Here is a 16,196-nt window from a genome sequence, read left to right as displayed (position 1 = left end):
TGAAGCGTTGTATGAAAGGAAGTACAGGTCGCCGATATGTTGGACCGAGGTAGGAGTCAAAGCTCTGCTTGGTCCCGAGTTAATTCAAGTAACAACTAAGAAGATTAAGGTCGTTCGGCAAAGAATCAAAACCGCACAGAGTCGACAGAAGAGTTATGCCAACCAGAGAAGAAGAGAGTTGGAATTTGAAGTCGGGGACCATGTGTTCCTAAAGATTTCGCCGATGAAAGGAGTTACAAGATTCGGGAAGAAGGGTAAGTTAGCACCCCGTTACATCGGGCCTTTTAAAGTTCTTGAGAAGGTTAACCTCGCTGCCTACAGACTTGCTTTGCCGCCAGGATTGAGCCAAGTCCATAATGTGTTTCATATTTCGATGTTGAGGAAGTATATTCGAGATCCACTACATGTGATCGACTATTCCAGAATTGTAATTAATGAAGATTTAGGCTACAAAGAGAAGCCGATACGGGTTTTCGATTGGCAGGTGAAACAGTTGAGAAGTAAGTCGATACCAATGGTAAAAGTTGAATGGAAGGAGCATTACGGTGAGGATGCTACATGGGAAATGGAAGAGGAAATGAAAGTCCGACATCCAGAATTATTTTTGGAGCAAGGTAATTCAAGTTTGGGGACCAAACTTCTTTAAGGGGGGTAGGATGTAACAACCCTCACTTCAACTTAGTCATACTTGCATACATTTATGTATGATCTTGTTCTGTTATGTGCATTTGCAAATCTTGTCTTGTTTTACTTGAGTGTTTCTTGCATACTTTGTTCTTGCCTGGTGTGTTGCCGAGGTCATCTTAAGCCTAGACAGCTTGGAACCTTTCTACACTTAGAACTATCTTGTGACCACTTCGGTTGACCTCCATCTTCACCCTGGCATATTTGCCGAGATGTCTCTATCTAGGCCGAGGTGTTCAGCACCAAGGCCGAGATGTGTATCATCTAGGCCGGGATGTTTATCCTTGCACTCTAGTGATTTTGTTCCTGGAATGGTATGACCTAGACCGAGGTGTGGCACATCTAGGCCAAGGTGTGGCACAGCTTAGTCACGTGTTGTCCTTCCAAGCCGATGTCGTTGTCACCCTACTTGCCGAAGTGCTCTTGCCGTCTAGCTTGTTGAACACACTTTGTCATGGTCTTGTCTTGTCAAGTCAGTCACCTTTTTGAGTAGAGCCAATCAGCCGATGCCACATGTCCCAGCAGAGGGTTAAGTCAGTGACTGTCGAGAAAACATATCATTTTGTATCAAATCTTGTCTTTTAGAGAGAGAGCCTCTAGGAAGGAGAAGGAGAAGTTTTGAGCGAGAGAGAGTGAACTTCCAAACTTGATCGTTGGAGCTTGAACCGTTAGATTCGAGCTTTGAGGTTAGAATCTTAACCTACTCTTGTTGTTCTTATTGATCATCTAGCTGCATTGCACGATCAAACTTGTTCTGCACGTCATGCATTGATTTGAAGTTGGTTTTAGAAAGAGAAAATGGTTTTCATGTGTTCTTGAAGAAAAGCCTCGTTTGATCCGGAAGTTTGCATCTAGAACCATGTTTTTGTGTTTGTTCTCTCAAGATCCTTGAATATGGGTACCCAGGTCCATGATTTCGGATTCTTAGCATGAAATCTCAGATTTTGTAATAGCAAGTTTTAATCTTTGCATTCATCTTCCTCATGTTCATGTTCTTCATGTTCGTCATGTTCTTCAAGAGAGGGAAACCCAAATTTTCCCGACTTCATTTCCTTGACTGTGGCCATCGAGGCCACACCTCGGCAAGGAGGTGTGGGACCTCGGCCTAGACCTGGTAGTTGCCCAGCTCGTTTTCCAGCTATAGGAAACTATGTTTTGTTTTGATTTGACTTAGTTTTTTAAGAATGGCGAGGTCATTCGCATGCATGCAAGACTTGTTTTGAGAAGTGCATTTAATAGACTTTGCCATGTGTTTGTAGGACTAGGACTTGCCTTGACCCCGACATTTGAAGAACTATGTAAGTGGTATTTCTAATAAAGTTATGTTATTAATGTTTTGACGAGCTTTGTTTTACTTTGTTTTGAAAAGTATTTGTTAAGCATGAATGATTATCCCTATTTTGTATATCATGTATTATCTTGTTTTGATGACCTCCTCAGGAAGTCCTTAGTGCCAGGGAACTATAATGCAACTGCACATCTTGTTTTGAAAGTCCCTTATGCTGGAGGACTCTAAACTTTCGCAGTACTCTCGTGTTAGGAGGCTACGAGCCTTTGTAACATAGGTCCTTTGTGCTAGAGGACTTTAAACTTTTGTAGCACCCTTGTTTGAGATATCTCCCTTGCCTTGTTTTGTTTTGCCACTGACGATTTACCGCGTGGGTTTGTTTGTCGGAATGTCATCATTTTTAATATGTTGATGCTAGTAAGCATCCCTTGAAGCTTTGAAGATTTGTTAGGTGGACGAGGTCCATTCCTTGTTATATGAAGTTTTAATATGTATCGTTTTGAAAAAGGGCCTCGACTATTGTTCATGCAAACCCTTTATTATTTATATCATTTACTGAGTATCCAAGCTCACCCTCTCTATATATATGTAGGTGATGAGCAAGAAGGCGATGACACCTAGATGTGATTCGCGAGCTTGTTTTGGATTTTTGGTTATGTCGGCTTGATTTGTATTTACGTCGGCAGTCCTGAAAATTATGCTTCTCAACTTGTAATATTTGTACTTTGCACACGTCGGCTTGAGAAGCCTTTTGATCAAGATGTAATTTGTACTTTGCTTCATTTGTAACCAAGTTGTAATCCATGTGTAGATGTTTGCCATTTCATTTGACTTACGCACAGCTCTTATGGACTAATCTGATTTGTATATATTGCTTCCGTACTTGTGAGTCCCATATATTTATACTCTGTTGTGTGTGGATTTTGGAAATCGGCCTTGGGTAATCTCGGATTACTGGCCATCACAGCACCATCCTACTAGAGGCGGTTTGGGGTCGTGACATAACTCCTCCAGATCTTCTTTTTGGGTTCTAAGGTTTATATCTGGGGATATTTTGCTAGTTTTCTTTGATGTTTTGATTGAGTATTCAACTCATGGTTTAAAGAGTATACATCAAAGGATTATTTGTTTGTTCTATACAAAAGAGAGATTTGTTCTTCGGTGGATTCTAAAGAATTCGAGCTTGAAGCTTTGGTGGATTCCGGAGTGGCTCATCGTCAAGACAATTCCGAGGTGAAGACGAGGTTGGAAGAGGCACATAGAGGTTGGTTTAATTCGGGCGTGGATTCGCTAGGTAATTGAGGGTATACCTGTGTAATTCTTTTTTTATCTTCTTAGTGGATTGTTTTGTAGCTGTTGCCCGTGGTTTTTTATCACAACTGGAGGTGTCCAATTGTGGTTTTTTTCACGTAAAATCGTTGTGTCGATTTGTCTTAATTGTTTGATTGGGATTGTTACATATTGCTTAAAATTGATACATAATCACAAATCAATATCTAGCGGGTTTCTAGTTTTTTCAATCTATATTTTTTGATTTTTAAATCTACCTATAAAAATAATAAATAAAAAAAGTTGATATATACTGGTTGATTTTTGCTTTAAAAAACAGATACAGATGTAACAATACAGAGATATACAATCTCTATTACTATTCATGGTTTTGGTAGTTTGAATTGTTTTTATATTTTAAGAATCACAAATTGTAATACTTTATGTAGATGAGGCATGCAGTGATTTTAATATATTAAAGTTTTAAACTTTCTTTCTTTGATGAGGTGTGCAGTGATTGTAATATTTATTTCAGTCATTGACTATAATACTTCTTTTTTTTTTATTTTTTTTTTTATTTGAGGAAGTGCACAAATTGAATTATGTTGAAAATTTATCAAATTTTAAACTGCCAAACCGATTCGCACATCTGCCGAATTGGCGAACCGATGCTGATTGATTTTCTCCAATCTGCCAATCTGGCGAACGGATGACGAATTGGAGATTTCATGGCCACAACTGATCTGCGCTCCCCCTTAGTTTTATGTTTCTTAAAATGGACTAGATTCTGGGGTGTTTTAAAAAAATGGTAAAAGTTGTTTTGGCTTTTTTGTCAGAAAGAAAAATGGGTTAAAAATTGGGAAGTGACTTTTAACCCACTTCTCATAATGAGTCTCTCTCCAATAGTTCATCGGACTAGATAGTGATTCAAACTGTTTACACTTATATTATGTTTACAAAAAATTAAGTTAATCGAATAGCGAAAAACACGTGTTTGGATCAATTTAGTATGAACCGTTTATTTTCTCACTGTCTATTTTTATCATACAAAGCAGCCTTGTATACACTAAACATAAAAGATACAAAGCATCTTTTGTTAGTGTTCTTTTTATTTTAATAAAAGCATCATTGATTGAAAAATTAAGGATAGAGTTATAATTCAAACCAAAATTGTTCGCTTGTATATGCATAAAACCAGACTCTCTTTACTTACATATTCATTATTACCAACTATTTTATCATAAAACTTATAGGATAGATTCACAAATTTTCTACTCCAAAAGTTTTCAGAACATTACCAAATGCCTATCAAAATTAAAAAAGGACTCAATTCAACTCGACAAAGCCTTGTCCCCATTATTTGGGGTCATCTAAATAATTCTTGTTTCAATTTTTTTTTGAAAAAGAACTGAATGTTAAAAGTTGAAAAAGAACATTGAAAATTAAAATTTCATAGAAGGAATGGAAAACTATATTGAAATTATTACAACATAAGCAATATGTGTATTGGAAAAGAACAAGGAAGAAAGAAATGAAAGCTGATGCAATAGAGATCCAATTATTTGGTCACTAAGGAACACAAAAGAAAAGGATAAAAAGAAGGTTCGATTGACAAAAAAGAAAAAATTTACAAGATATGATCCATATGGGCCTAAAGGATCAATTCCAACAAATATTGGACTTAAAATAAAAAGCGAAATTTATTTATTTCGAATTTTTTTAAATCTTATTGGAACTGTCCATATACGGTTCGTCCTTCGAAACCATATCACATCCCGGATCTGATGAAATAGGATGAATTGAGACGGTATTTTGTAAATACGTAATTATCTTGAACATATTAACCATTTGAAGCGTAAAAATTCGTGTACGCCGGTGGGAACCATGTGAATCACGGATTTCTTGAGTGTTCGAGTTTATTTATGGCATGAAACAACTCGTAGCATAGGTCTAGCTTATTGATACGTTCCAGAAAACTCCACTTGAATTCATTTAATTTTTTTATTAGCAAAAACTCGTGCTCGAGAATAACATATTTTTATTTTTTTCGAGTACGAGTTTTTCTGGTCTAAGTGTATCTTGTCTTTACCACGAATTATTTTCCTTGGTTAACAATAATTGTAGTTTTTCCAATTTTTGCAGGTTCTTTAATTTTCTTTCTTCCCCATAGAGGAAATAGGGCCACCCGCTAGTATACTATATGTATATGCGTCTCAGAACTCCTTCTAACGACTACTTCAGATAATCTAAGAGTAAAAATAAGACCAGAGCAAAAATTGTTGGCAAGAGAGACACATAAAAGTCACCATTCTGCATTATTATGAATCAACCTAGGATGGGAAGCAAGAAGTAATAGGACCTCAAATTAACCCAAAAAATTTAGAGCTGCTGGGAGTTGGAGAAGTGTTTCCAACATGTCGTCTGGTCAAAGAATATAAATAAAGAGGTACAATAAAACAAGACATCCATAGGACCAGCCATGCTTAATAGGTAGTCAAAAACCATGTAGATAAAATGGGCAAAGCCAAGATTGGTACTCTGCAATTGATGAGTGCCAATGGAAGATAAAATAAGAAGCAAAAGAACTAACGAAACTAGAAGAGGAACAAAATGAGAAGATAAGTCTATGTCATCTGTGTTGAGAATATAACATAAATAATGAAGTTACCTGTCTCTCTAACAGCTTGAGCTTTTAGATGAGTTGGTGGTCAACAATTTGATAATTTGAGATAGTCTGAAGACGAAAGAATAAATAATAAGAGTGCCTTTTGAATGAAAAGAGTAATCTATTCCCTGTGCAGCGAATCCAAGCCATGAAACGATCTAATAATCAAGATTATATGATAAAGTCTAGTTAAAGACAAATGGTGATTGGCTGCACAAATTTTAAAGAAGTAATTAATGCACAACATTCAAAATTAATGAACAAGTTATTAGATCTCTGAAATTAAAACAAAAAATACATCTTTTTTTTTTTGAAAAAATAAAAATAAAAATAAAATAGAAAATAGAAAAAATAAAAGAAGAAGAAGAAGAAGTGAGACAAAAAAAACAAAGGTCAAAAGCCCCAGCAATAATGAACTTCAATTTGTGTTGTCTCAACTCTCAATGTGCAATAACTCAGGGGCCCGTCTGAACAAAAAAAACCTTGAAATGAACTTCAATTTACCATTCACACAATTAACACATTATTTTAAACTCTTACGAAGGCAAACTTACAAAATTAAATCCACTGCATTTTGTTTTTCATGAAGGAAAGAAAAAAAATGCAACGACTATAAAATATTTAACATAGTAGAAACATGGCCTGGTGGTTAAAAAAAGTTGATTTTCTGTTCATAACAAATTTGATGGTTTATCTGACTCAGAACCTAAACTGGAAGATGTGTCAACTGGTTGAATCGATTGGTCCAGTCTGGTTTTTAAAACACTAGTATCAACAATCCTGCTACTTACTTGCTTCCACACTGAGCTCCAATTGCACATCCTCTGGCATCTCTGTTAAGCACATTGATTGAGTCATCTCTGAATCATAGACACAGTCACAAACAAAGACAATTACAAAATGAAACAACCAAACTTGTTATTGAGGAAACTAAGCTCCTCTTCAGTTGATAATACTGGAGACTAAGTGACAGCAACACCTTGACACAATGACTCATTAAGATGCCTTAGAAAAAAGTAGCTTTAGAAAACCTAGGTGGTTATTTGGAAAATGAAGCAGTGCCAAAAAAAGCACGAAGCATTTCCTTTGATGAATTATCTAATCCATCATCAAACAACAGGTTAACTATTAAGGTTACAGTGCATGGGTCCACAGAGACAGCTCTATCATCCATTACGTGAAGCAGTTGCAATGCTTTCTGTATTCCATTATTTTCTAGAAATCCTTGAACCAATATATTATACGAGTAAAAATCTGGTGAGCATCCTTCTTCTTCCATTTTCATTAGCAACTCGCTTGCTTCATCAAGTAGCCTTCCCTTGCAAAGTCCATTGATCATTATATTGTATGTGCGGACATTAGGTTTCAAACCTTTAGAAGAAAGACTCAAGTAGAGTTTTCTTGCATCATCAAGCTTCCCAGCTTTGCACATGCCATGTATTAGGTTATTATAGACAACAATATTAGGAACTAATCCAGCTGTTTCAATCTTTTCAAATAATGCCAATGCCTCATCAAGATATTGGTTGTTGAATAGGCCATCCAGCAAAGTAGAGTAAGTAATCAGATTAGGAATTTGGCCATGAGTTTGCATCTCATCAAGAACCAAAAGTGCATCTCGAGGTCTTCTTGTTTGGCACAAGCCACCAATAAGAGTGTTGTAGGTAACAGTATTCGGAAGTAATCTTTTTCTAGACATTTCCTTAAAGAGATTCATGGCTTCATCTATGTTTTTGATCTTACAATACCCATTTATCAAGATGTTATAAGTGATAACATTAGGAGCACAACCCCTACTGACCATAACATCAAACATTTTCCTTGCCTCATCTACTTGGCCACCCAGACAATACCCATCCATTACAGCATTATAAGTGACAACATTCGGCACCACACCTCTTTGGATCATCAATTCAACCACATCTTGTGCTTTTTTGGCCTTTCCTTCTTTGCAAAGTGCATCAACTAAAATGCTAAAAGTTTGAACATTTGGTGAGATATTCTTACCAACCATTTCATTCAACAATCATATAGTTTCTTTCCACTTACCTAAACTACATACACCTTGAATTAATGATGTGTAAGTGACGACATCTGGTGAAATTCCTTTACCTATCATTTCCGAAAAGAGCTTGAAAGCCTCGGTTACTAGTTTGTCCTTGCAAAGGCTATCGATGACCGTGTTGTATTCCACTAGTCTAGGCTCACAACCTCCCAGTTTTTCCATCTTTCTGAGCAAAAGAATAGCAGCACTACTATTACCAATTTTGCATAGTCCATTTATTCTAGTGCTATAAGTAATGAAATTGGGTTGGAACCCTTTCTCCACAATTTCATCAAAAAACTTAACTGCAGAAGCGATATTAGCACAAAGCCCCTTGATGAGGGTATTGAAGGTTGCGGTGTCTGGTTCATAACCAAGTTTCAATTAGGGATGGCAATGGGAGTTAATGGGGTGGATATTAATTCCCCATCCCCATTCCCCTATAATAAATTTTTCCCATTCCTCATTCTCCGTGGGTACCACCCTCCCCATTTCTTAATGGGTTTGAATTTTCCCTAACCCACTTTAATCCCCATTTTTATTTTATTTTTATTTTTTATATTTAATGTTAACAACAACTTTTTTTTTTTTAAAGGTTCACAACAAAAGCTAAATATACCTTCAATCTTTTTTCTTTCTTTTTTAATATATTTATTAATGTTAACAAATTTTTTTTTATTATTTTTTTTTTAATTTTAAGGTTCACAACAAAAGCTAATTATACCTTCAACCTTTTTTCTTTCTTTTTTAATATATTTAATGTTAACAACTTTTCTTTTTCTTTTTTTTTTCTTTTTTTTTTTTTTAAGGTTTTAGCTAATATACCTTCAATCTGTTTTATTTCTTTTTTAATATATTTAATGCTAACAACTTTTTTTTTTTTTTTTTAAGGTTCACAACAAAAGCTAAATATACATTCAATCTTATTTTATTTTATTTGGTTCAACAACAAAATCAAATACACATTAATTAATTAATTAATAAAAAGTTTGTTTTATAATAATCAAATATATAATTTTGAGACAATCAAATAAGTTTTAGTAATTGAAAAAAAAAATGTGAAAGAACGTAGAAGATTAAAAAAAAAATTTACAACTATCTCTCTCTCTCTCACTCTCACTCTCACTCTCTCCCCTACATGTTATAAGGACCTGTTTACAATGTTATAAGAGCCTGTTTGAAGAAATAAAATGTGAAAGAACCTGTTTGAAGAAAGTATTATAATACCCGTATTAAATTGCATCAGAGCATAAATAAGGAATTGTTTGTTGATCTCTTAGCCATAGACATTTTAGACATTAAACCATCTTTCTCTTAGCAAATTTGAACCATTCATTTTAATTTATCCAAAATCTAATTATACCTTTTAACAAATCTGAACCACTCATTTTAAGATATCCATGCCTTACCACACCCAATCCATCCTCCATCTTCTTCCTTTAGTCCTCCACGAATTTTGTTTGTTATTTTTAAAAAACAAAAAATATTTTTTCAATTAAATTTTTACTAATTTCACAACACCATCACCACTATCCTCACTTTCACTATCACACTACCATCACCATAGCCACTACCATTATCACTGCCGCCATCACCCCACCACTATGTCACAATCTCTATTTCACTTTCGTTCCATCACCACCACCACCAAATATAAAAAAAATATATTTTTAATTTTTTTTATCAAAAATATTTTCTATCTAAATAAATGAAGCATAACATTGGGAAACAAGTTGATTTCAGTTAAATCTGTTCATAACTAAGAAAAATTCTTTTATTTAAAAAAAAATTATTTAGTAAGACTTTATATCCCCTTTTTGTTTTTCTAGCAAATAAATCTTTGTAGCCATACTTTCTAACCAATCACAACTCATGCTTGTTTCGATTCTCTACAATTTCCTTATTTTCAAATATATTCATATATATATATATGTTGTATAAATTGAGTGATAACATAAAACAAATAGATTCATACTCGTTACTTGAAATTTCAGAACAAGAAACCATTCTGAAAATTACAACACATAACAAAATAAAATAACATAAAAAAGCAAATCGAAACCTGCATTAGACAGTGTCCTTAATTTTTTTAAATAAATTTAAAAAATTCTAAATATGCATAAACTTTGACATGAATAATGTGACAATGTTAATTAATGTGTATTTGATTTTATTGTTAAGCCAAATAAAATAAAATAAGATTGAATGTATATTTAGCTTTGGTTGTGAATCTTAAAAAAAAAAAAAAATGATTGTGAACCTTAAAAAAAATTTAAAAAATTTAAAAAAAAAAAATAAAAGAAAAAAGATTGAATGTATATTTAGCTTTGGTTGTAAATCTTAAAAATTAAAAAAAAAATGATTGTGAACCTTAAAAATAAAAATAATAATAATAAAAAGATTGGATGTATATTTAGTTCTGGTTGTGGATCTTTAAAAAAAATAATAATAAATAAAAAAAATAAAAAATAAAAAACATATGGGGAAATTAGTGGGTATCCATCCCCAACCCATCCCTGTGGATATTTAAAGAATATCACTTACCATACCCAATGGATAAGAAAAAAAAGAAAAAAACCCATATATTTAGATTGAGTCTCCATGATACCCACAAGGTAGGTTATCCATTGCCCTCCCTAGTTTCAATATTTTCCCAAAAACAGAAAAACCCAAATCATCTCCATTCAAGTTACAGAAACAATTAATCATGATGTTAAATGTAATCTTATCAAGCTTGATAAACCCAACTTCAAACAAATTCATGTTCCTAAACAGAGAAATCACGGTGGAGTAATGTTTAGTTCTTGAAATTGAAGTTAGGAGTTGATTAAATTGCACAATTGAGGGCAAAGGTCGCATTCGAAGCATGTGATGAAACTGCGTTAGGGCACCATCATCATCCTCAAGATTAGCAAACCCATATTGAAATTGGTGTTCCGCAGAAGCTTTGATATGAATATAAGAATAGGGATTCAGTAAGATTGTAAGAAAACAAGGAAATTGAGAGAAAATACCCTTGTGAAGATGATCACAAACACCATTTCTCAAAACCACAGCAGCATCGGCACTTCTCTCTCTCTCTCTCTCTCTCTCTCTGCCTAAAAATTTCTCTACAAAACTGAAACGACGTGTTTCGTCACAAATTTCTCGTTTGTGTTTTTGTATTTCGTTTTCTCTGTTTTTCGAAGCAAAAAATAAAAAAATGAAGCGTTATGGTTTTTCGCATCATTTTTATTTTGGGTTATTAAGAGTAATTTCCTTGAGAATAAAAGTTCATAAACATAGACTTATCTACTCACTGGGTGTGTGCTCTGCGGTTCATATGGTTTGATAATAAAATTATAAATTGAATGGAGTATTAGTAGAATGATGGATTGACAAATTATGATTTGAATGGTTTTGGACGGATTGAAAAATATTTTAACAAATTATTAAGTATTTGTATAATATATAACAATAATTTGTATAATATTTTTCATATATATAACTACTAATTTATAATAAATTTCATAAATTCACTCTCACACTCATTTTTACTTTAATATTTTATTATAAGTTAAAATATATATATATATATATATATAAGTATAGCGTAACGGAACAATTTTGATGGCGGATTATAAATTTTAAAATTTAAATTACGATTAGCAGATAGAGTCGTACAGATTAATGCGAATCGTTATAGTTTTAGCGGATTGGACAGTATTATGCACAACCCTACTTTCAATCATGATGTGTGATTGAGATTGAATTTGTATAAAATGTGAGATTTATTTATAGAATAAATTTGAACTGCACAATGATAATTTCAAATAATTAAAGTCTCAATAGTATTATTGTTTCCTTAAATTATCACCCATTTGCATTTTACTCCTAAATTTCAAAACTCAACCGTTAATCACTACAAAAGTATTATCCTTTTATTGTTAATCCTGTTTGTTATAATTCTGTTACGTTGTGTTTGGTTGGGAGATTTGAAAATGGAAAAAATATATATATATGAAATTAAGTGAAATATATATATATATATATATATATATTATTCACATTTTACCTACTTTTTTTCTTTTCTTTTCCAAATTCATTCTCAAATTCTCCAATTAAACACAACGTTAGAGATTTACACAAAATCAAATCACATGTAAAATACGTGAAACGCCATTAATTTTTTTGGGACAATAATTGTTGGAATAATTTGAATTTGAATTTAAATTTACTCCAATGGTTGTGTCTCTTGAGATGGAAGGGTATGTCCTTTTGAAGGATCATAACCTTTCTGGAGAGTCACATAGAAGTCTATATATTCCATCTCCCTCGCTTCAATTTGGAGAGTGAATTGTCATTTTCTTTTGTTTCTAGAACAGTTACAAACTACCTTTAACAAACAAAAGTATCACAAATTCAAAATCATCCCATTAATAACAAACAAAAGTATCACAAATTCAAAATGATCCCATTAATTGAATGTTGCAATTAATCAAACAAAGTCAAATCATGATATTCATTTAGAAACAAATATCATCTAAATTACCAAAATGAAGATGAACGAAATTCATATTTGAATCAATTCAAAACATTGCATTACTCATGATATTCATAAATAGAAACGCATAGTACAAAAGCAATCAATTATATTTCCCAAAAACCATAAACATTTTTGTCACGAATCTGTCTTAAGATTGTTATAAAAATAATACCAAACTATAAGGAAAATATAATTTAAAAATATATAAATGCTTTTTGAGCAAAACCAAAAACTGAAATATATCAACATAATAACGTGATAAAACTTACAGTACATAAAAGGATAAAACCTGATCGAGTCGAGTGTGTGACACTCTTTCCTTAGGACAGATTCGTCCTCCTACCGGTGCTTAGGATTCAATGGATGTCTATCTCCCAAGATACAACGATTAATGTCTTGCACTAGCAGCACTACTATTGCAAGCCTAGCGAACTTCGTTGCGCATGTACTCTCTTAATAGGAAAATTAGACTCAGCAAAAATGAAGAATAATGCAAAGTGAAGAAGAAAATGACAATTCACTCACCAAATTGAAGTAAGGGAGATGAAATATATAGACTTCTATGTGACTCTTCAGAAAGGTTGTGATCCTTCAAAAGGATACACCCTTCCATCTCAAGAGACACAACCATTGGAGTAAATTTAAATTCAAATTTTTTCAACAATCTCCCACATGAATGAAATTTACGGAAAGGACATGCAACAACATGCAGACAAAGAGAGAGTATATTAAGGAAATACCCTGCATCAGGATAGGTAGCTTTCGGCTTTGAACCTTCCCTAGTGAAAGCCTATCGGACTTACTAGCTAATCAGTGGACGTGATGCCTTGAACAATTCAGCCGTTTGTGTAAGCCAAGACAATAGAATTTACACAGAACATCTCCAAACACAGTTTAGTTCTCACGGTTGTACCCGTTTTGGCCTTGGGCAAGTCCTGGTGTTTCATGAGTGCTTTAGAAAATTTAGCCTTATCAATTCTCATAGAAGCGGCCCCTTCACACTTATATAGGTGATCCTTATTTCGAGTCTCTTAAATACTCCTCTTGTCACGACCCCAAACCGCCCCTAGTAGGATGGTGCCGTGATGGCCAGTAATCCGAGATTACCGAAGGCCAATTTTCAAAATCCACACACAACGGAGTATAAATCTATTGGGCTCACAAGTACGGAAGCAATACATACAAATTAGATTAGTCCCTGAGAGCTGTGCGTAAGTCAAATGTAATGGCAAACATCTTCACATGGGTTACAACTTAATACAAATGAAGTAAAGTACTTATTACATCTTGATCAAAAGGCTTCTCAAGCCGACGTGTGCAAAATACAAGTATTACAAATCGAGAAGCATAATTTTCAAGACTGCCGACGTGAATACAAGTCAAGCTGACATAACAAAAATCCAAAACAAGCTCGCGAATCACATCTAGGCGTCACCGCCTTCTTGCTCATCACCTACATATATATAGAGAGGGTGAGCTTGGATACTCAGTGAATGATATAAATAATAAAGGGTTTGCATGAATAATAGCCGAAGTCTTTTCAAAACAAATACATATCAAAACTTTATATAACAAGGGATGGACCTCATCCATCTAACAAATCTTCAAAGCTTCAGGGGATGCTTACTAGCATCAACATATTACAAATGATAACATTCTGGACAAACAACCCACGCGGTAAACCGTCAGTGGCACAACAAGAGAAAGAAATGGAGATATCTCAAACAAGGGTGCTACAAAAGTTTAGAGTCCTCTAGCACAAAGGACCTATGTTACAAAGGCCCGTAGCCCCCTAACACGAGAGTACTACGAAAGTTTAGAGTCCTCCAGCACGAGGGACTTTCAAAACAAGATGTACAGTTGCATTATAGTCCCCTGGCACTAAGGACTTTCAAAACAAGATGTGCAGTTGCATTATAGTCCCCTAGCACTAAGGACTTTCCGAGAATGTCATCAAAACAAGATAGTGCTTGATATACAAAATAGGGACAATCATTTATGCTTAACAAATACTTTTTCAAAACAAGCAAGGCAAAACTTTATCAAAACTTAATAACATAACTTTATTTAAAATACCACTCACATAGTTCTTCAAACGTCGGGGTCAAGGCAAAAGTCCGAGTCCTACAAACACCTGGCAAATTCTATTGAACGTACTTTCAAACAAGATTCACATGCAAACGGATGATCTCGGCATTCATCAAAAACTAAGTTAAATCAAAGCAAAACACTGTTTTTCATCTCGGGGAAATATGCTGGGCATCAACCAGGTCTTGGCCGAGGTCCCACACCTTCTTGCCGAGGTGTGGTTCCGACGGCCACAGTCAAAAGCGAAGTCGGGAAAATCTGGGTTTCCCTTTGAGGAACATGAAGAACATGAAGATGGAGAAGATGAAGAACATGCATGCTAAAATCATAACTTGTTATTACAAAGCTTAAGATTTCGTGCTATGAGTTCGAAAACATGGACTGGGCACCCATATTTAAAGGTCTTGTGAGAACAAACACAAAAACATGGCTCTAGATGCAAACTTTTGGATCAAAATAAGACTTTTCTTCAAGAACACAAGAACACTATTTTCTTTTACTAAAACCGACTTTAAATCAATCCAAGGCATGCAGAACAAGTTTGATCATGCAATGCAGCTAGATGATCAATAAGAATAATAAGAGTAGATTAAGATTCTAACCTCAAAATCTGAATCTAACGGTTCAAACTCCAACGATCAAGCTTAGAAGTTCACTCTCCTACTTAAAGGCTTCACCTTCTTCTTCCTAGAGTTCTCTCTCTCTAAAAGGCAAGATTTGATACAAAATGATATGTTTCTCTCGATAGTCACTGACTTAACCCTCTGTTGGGACACGTGGCATCGGCTAATTGGCTCTACTCAAAAAGGTGACTGGCTGACAAGACAAGACTATGACAAAGTGTATTTAACAAATTAGACGGCAAGAGCACTCCGGCAAGTGATGATCTCGGCTAAGGGTAAATCCTCGGCAAGTAGGGTGACAACGACATCGGCTTGGAAGGACAACACTTGACTAAGTTGTGCCACACCTTGGCCTAGATGTGCCACACCTCGATCTAGGTCATACCATTCCAGGAACAAAATCACTAAGTGCAAGGATCAGGGATCTAGAACGCCTAGATAACAACATCTCGGCCTAGATGATGCACATCTCGGCCTAGGCGACGCACACCTCGGCCTAGATGATGACATCTCGGCCAATATGCCAGGGTGAAGGTGGAGGTCAACCAAAGTGGTTCCAAGATAGTTCTAAGTGTGGAAAGGTTCCAAGGTGTCTAGGCTTAAGATGACCTCGGCAACACACCAGGTAAGAACACAGCATGCAAGCAACACTCAAGCAAAACAAGACAGGATTTGCAAATGCACATAACAAAACAAGATCATACATAAGTGTAAGCAAGTATGACTAAGTTGAAGGGAGGTTTGTTACATCCTACCCCCCTTAAAGAAGTTTGGTCCCCAAACTTGAGTTACCTTGTTCCAAAAACAATTCTGGGTGTCGGACTTTCATTTCCTCTTCCATTTCCCATGTAGCATCCTCACCGTAATGCTCCTTCCATTCAACTTTCACCATTGGTATCGACTTACTTCCCAACTGTTTCACCTGCCTATCGATAATCCGTATCGGCTTCTCTTCGTAGCCTAAATCCTCATTAACTACAATTCCGAAATAGTCGATCACATGCAGTGGA

The 16,196-nt window shown here is 34.7% G+C and overlaps 1 protein-coding gene, 1 long non-coding RNA gene and 1 pseudogene across 3 annotated transcripts in view; 1 reads left to right on the top strand and 2 right to left on the bottom strand.

Annotated features, from left to right (window-relative positions):
• Positions 1-16,196, top strand: part of LOC114314054 (uncharacterized) — a 287,622-nt gene that overhangs the window by 171,429 nt on the left and 99,997 nt on the right. The window lies entirely within an intron of this gene.
• Positions 6,390-11,211, bottom strand: LOC145823283 (uncharacterized). Its single transcript, XR_014365572.1, has 2 exons — positions 10,965-11,211; positions 6,390-6,766 (listed from the first exon to the last, which is right to left on the bottom strand). It is a non-coding gene; the product is annotated as an uncharacterized LOC145823283 (long non-coding RNA).
• On the bottom strand, positions 6,816-8,334 carry LOC145823252 (uncharacterized; annotated as a pseudogene).

This window comes from Camellia sinensis, chromosome 1 (assembly GCF_055761805.1).
Source record: "Camellia sinensis isolate YWXY chromosome 1, ASM5576180v1, whole genome shotgun sequence".
Taxonomy (NCBI): Eukaryota; Viridiplantae; Streptophyta; class Magnoliopsida; order Ericales; family Theaceae; genus Camellia; species Camellia sinensis.
Note: the sequence above shows the minus strand (reverse complement) of the source record. Positions and strands in the feature narration are given on the sequence as shown.